The sequence below is a fragment of the Lactuca saligna genome, chromosome 6, assembly GCF_052625555.1.
Source record: "Lactuca saligna cultivar CGN05327 chromosome 6, ASM5262555v1, whole genome shotgun sequence".
Taxonomy (NCBI): domain Eukaryota; kingdom Viridiplantae; phylum Streptophyta; class Magnoliopsida; order Asterales; family Asteraceae; genus Lactuca; species Lactuca saligna.
This window is the reverse complement of record NC_136422.1, coordinates 83038102-83043431: the sequence shown is the minus strand read 5'-3', so window position 1 is coordinate 83043431 and position 5330 is coordinate 83038102.

The following is a 5330-nucleotide window of genomic DNA, read 5'->3' as shown; positions in this document are numbered from 1 at the left end:
CTTATAGTGAGGGGTCTCGGGAGGGGACCGTAGATTTCAGATTAGCTTTCGAGAGACCAGCAGGACCAGATTCAGTGCAACACTTGCAGAAAACTGCACAAGGGAGCCTTTCGTTCCAGAGGTTTGAGTAAGTCTAACCCTGATTTATCCTTAGTTTGTGTCTGAATTGTTATTTTTATGAGATGTCATATGCCAATTGCATACCGAGAAGCATTGGCGAATAGTGATAGACCAATTCCCCAGATTGTGGGATTGGGAGAGTACAACGTCATCTTGGTTTATTCCAAGACTGAGGAGCAGCACGAGAAGCACCTGAGGGAGGTGCTAGAGATTTTGAGGAGGGAGAAATTTTTTGCAAGGTTCTCTAATTGTGAGTTCTGGCTGTGCAGGGTGCAATTTCTTGGGCACCTTGTCAATCAGAAGAATATTCTAGTAGATCCGGCCAAGTTAGAGGCCGTGATGCAATGGGAGATTCCGAGGTCTCCAATTGAGATTCGGAGCGTGCTAGGTCTAGCGGGTTATTACCGGAGATTTATTCGGAAGAAAGTACGAAGCTGGGACGAGTTCGCAACTTTGTTGAGAAGGATAGTAGTCCGAGTGGCTGATCGGATTGAGAAACACGTGAGTTGGGCTTGGGAAACTCCCCAGTATTAAGTGCGTGTAATAGCGATCAGTAGATGATTGGTTTGGGAAACCAGGTTGAAGATTTTCTCGGCAGGACGTGATCTTAGTTAGGATGTAAGACTACGGGACAGCCGTAGCATTCACCAGCAGGTAGACAGTACGGGAAGTGTAGCAAGGCTACAGGATGACCATAGTAATCACGTTAGATGATAGCTGGTTCGGGAAAAACCAGGTTGGAGGATCGCCGACAGTATTCGAGTAAGTCAAGATGCAGATTTAGTGAGGGTCCGGAATGGGATGCTTTTAGAGTAGTAGGCGGTGTAGAGTCAGAATGGAGAGTGTAGCAAGACTGCGGAATAGCCGCAGCATTCCCCAGCAGCCAGATAGTGATAGAGTGTTGTAAGGCTACGGGTGTAGCCGTAGCATTCACTAGTAGCCAGATAGTGTTAGAGTGTTGTAACTCTACCGGTGTAGCCGTAGCGTTCACTAGCAGCCAGATAGTGATAGAGTGTTGTAAGTCTGCGGGTGTAGCCGTAGCATTCACTAGTAGCCAGATAGTGTTAGAGTGTTGTAAGTCTGCGGGTGTAGCTGTAGCATTCATGAGTAGCCAGACAGTGATAGGGTGTGGTGATTCTGCGGGCATAACCGTAGCATTCACTAGGTTGGTAGATAGCGTGAGTGCGTTGTTAGGACGCGGAAAAAACAGTAGTACCCACCATTTCAGGTATAGTAGTAAGGATATGGAAATCCATGGATTGGATTTCGAAATTTCCTAGACGGATTAGACCTGGTTAAGCCAGTGATAAGACTGTAGAAGCGCCACTACAGAGAAGAGAGCAGAGAAGCAGTGGGCTGCTTGAGGTCATTTATGACATAAGGCTACCAATGGTCATGTAGCAATCACTTTTAGCTGTGGGTTTAGTGACGTCAGGACTCGATGTATGGACTCGATCAGTTAGATCAGCAAGTTATTAGAGCCTCCGTGGCATGGTACTAGTGGCAAATAGTTCTAGAGGAGGAATTTGTTCAGAAGTCGTGTAAGGTGACTAAGTAGGGAGCCCTTTGGCTCCGCAATTGGGCTGGAGCCCGATACTTCAGATGATTGTCGAATCAGTTGAGACCAGGAAGGCCTACATGGATTTCGGAAGCAGCCATGTGTCAGCATACAGTTTCAGGCAGTTAAGGTTTCAGGAAGATCAGGGATTCAGACCATCTCGAGACATCAGAATCCAGAGGAAGTAGATGTGAGCTTGTTGTGAGGGATTAGTTCGCCTGAAGATGTTAAGGCTTTGGGGTGATTGGTCATAGCTGCCCTGAGGAGGCTAGGGTGTGCCCAGGGTTATGGCCAAGTTACATGAGTAGTTGGCGTGTAAGGAGTGATTTCGAGGACGAAATCTAATTTAAGTGGTGGAGAGTTGTAACGCCCCGTTTATTTAAATAAAATTAGTAAATGTGAGTCCGATACTAGTTTGTGAAGAATTTTGGAATTCAGGGTTGAAAAGAGTATGTTCGGGATTAAATTGAACAGGATTATGGAGGTCAGGGTCTGTTTGGTATGTTTTGGATTTAAGTTGAGAAGATTTTATGGGGTCGGGGGCTAGAGTGTAAGTCTTGCGCTTGATTTGAAAGGAATTTCAGAGGGCAGGGTTGAATTGGTAAATTAAGGACTTTGTTTGAAAATGAATCTGGTGAGGGGGACTAAACTTGTTAAAATATTACAAGTTTGAAGAAAGAACACGGGTGAAGCCCCGTCATTCCTCCCGTGTATCAAGATATAACCCAAGTGAAACCCTAAACCTAATCCTTAGCAGCCGCCACCTTGTGACTCCCCAGCCGTCATCTCTCCCAACCTCAAGCCTCCCATCACTGGCAGTCACCCTCCTTCTCTGACATCCGGCGCCGAGACTACCACCATAAACCTGCTGCCGCCGAGCCTCCACCATTCTTCTTCTCATTCTCCTCCTTCAGCCACGGTTGTCTTCATTGCCCCTGTCAGGCGAGACCGACGAGCTCGTTGCGCCAGCCGATACCACGACCGTTGTCAATGACAAGAAGCCTTCCCGTTATCTAGTTGCCGACGAGGACGAGAGGCCGCTACTCCGACGTGACTCAGTCATTAGGATCAGGAAAGATTTCGTGGTTAGGTCGGTATCTTGTATAGCCGACATATGCGAGCCTTGAACCGATACAGGGTTAGGGAGGCCAGTCGTGCACGTCTCGTAAGCGTCACCATTTTACCTCTCTCGTCCCTACTCTCCTGCTGTGGCGCTGTCTCCGAGAAGGCATGGTTTCTGCCGTCCAACAGCCGCCGCTATTGCCGCTTGGGTTGTTGCTGCCATCGATGAGAGCCACCGGGTGGGTGGCTAAGCCCTTGAACAAGTCAGAATCGCATATGTGGGTTGTTGATGGTGTTGATACTAGATAATGGAATAGGTACCCACCATGGCCGCCAGCCATGGTGGTTTCCGCCAAGCACAACCGCTGGCCACCACGGTGTGGTTGTGTGTGGGTGTGTGTGTGTTAGTTAGTGTGTGTGTATAACGCATTGTAATTGTAATTTCCAAAAGATTAATGAAATGGAAAACCACCACCCTAGGGTGGTGGCCGCCGCCGTGAGCCGCCATCGACCACCACTACCCGAGGTGGTAGTGGGGGGTGCACGCTAGCAAACCCTAATGGGCTTAGATATTGATTTTGGGCCTATTGGGCCATGTTTGAGTGGAAGCCCTAATTAGGGTTTAGAAAACCCTAATTATAAGTATTGGGCCTTAGACCTATTGGACCCACTTTTGGGCCATTGGGATTAGATTGTGAATTAAGCCCAAACTATTTCATGTCATTTATCAAGTAGAGTTAAGAACTTAATGGACTAAGTCCTTAATGAGCTAATTGAGAAAATATTAATATTTGGGAATTTATCAGGGCACACGAGAATTATCTAATAAGTGAAATATTAAATAATAATCATTGGCAGGAATTAATCTAAGCAATAATGGACTTAATGGATTAAGTCCTTAACGGATTAAGTCCCTAGTGGGTCAAGTAAGAAACACTTAACCCTAGTTATCATTTGATGTGAAACCCTAATTTCAGTTGGGCTTTGTATTGGGCCATCCGAGAATAATCAAATGGACTAGAGTAATTAGTTGGGCTTTAGGGTAAGGCCCATATGAAGGATTGGGCCCAATTTGGAAAATTGGGCCATAGATGGGCCATAGTTGGGGCCCATATGGTTGTATGATATTGAGCCCTAAAATGATACATGTTGGACTGGATTGATCAATTGGGCCATATGTTGGACTTTGATCCCTAGTTGACTTTGGGCCTATGGATTGGGCCTTGGGCTTGGGTAAGCCAAGCTAGGGGTAGTGTAGTAATTATCCAAAGCATGTATTTTTAGTTATGTGTTAGAACCCAATTATTAATTGGGTGTTATTTGGTGTTGACAGTTCGGGAATCTGTCAGCCAGCAGCTGGGGTGGAGTCTGCGGGACTTCAGCAGTGTGGGATTGTGTCTGCGGGACTTCAGCAGTGTGAGGTGAGTTTCCTTCCAGTAGGAACGGGTCTAAGGCTACAATGCCGGCCCGTTTAGTAGCAGTAGTTTCCGGACTTTGGTCCGATGCAGTTGTTAGTTTGTTTGATGCCTTCGTGGCTTAGACAGGATTTATGTGTTAAGTGTTATGGGCTACAGCCTGACGTAGTATGCAGTATATGAGTTTATGATCATGTGTGTTATGCTATTTGATATGTGTTTTTGCTATGCTATGCTATGCCCAGTCAGTTTTGGATTTCGGTTCGACGCAGTTAGTTCCGGACTTCGGTCCGATGCAGGGGACAAGGTCCCAGTCAGTTTCAGAATTCAGTCTGATGTAGTTAGTTTCGGACTTTGGTCCAATGCTGGGGACAAGGTCCCACTCAGTTCCGGACTTCGGTCCGATGCAGTTAGTTCCGGACTTCGGTCCGATGTAGGGGATAAGGTCCCAGTCACTTCCAGACTTCGGTCCGATGCAGTTTCCGGGCATCGGCCCGATGCAGTGGGCAAGGCCCAATATGTGTTTATATGTTATTGTATGGTATGTGGTAGTTTGGGGGAGCTCACTAAGCTTCGTGCTTACAGTTTCAGTTTTGGTTTCAGGTACTCAGTTTTTAAAAGAGGAGCTCGGGATGATTGCAGTGCACACACCATTTGTTCAGCCTGGGATGTTTATACTCTGATATATTTGACAGTTGTTATAATATTCTGAGATATATTGCTTATGATTTCTATATGAGTTTTATTGACTATGGTTTTATCATTAAATTAAACGAAATTTTCAGACTGTGTTTTTGGGATGTTACAACTCTGTACCTGTAGACCTCTCTGCTAGTGTTATGTTTCTTTTGTGCACTATATTATGTAATACTAACTCCATGTTTAAGTGATTACACTACTCATAGAGTCGTTATGCTGTCGAACTTTGTGCCCTTATGTATGCTCTTTCGAGCAAATTTTCATGTATCAAAGTACGAATATTATTAGTGGTAAATAGTATGTGTTTATTCGTGATATTGTTATCTGCTATGTGTTTTATATTTTTATTGCTTAGTATAAATATATGGAATCACTTAGATACACAATCGATTCACGAAATTCCTAACTTAAATACCACACATACTCAACATCTTTTTGTTCCGTAACAGCAAGATGCCACAAAGACCAAACTGCAT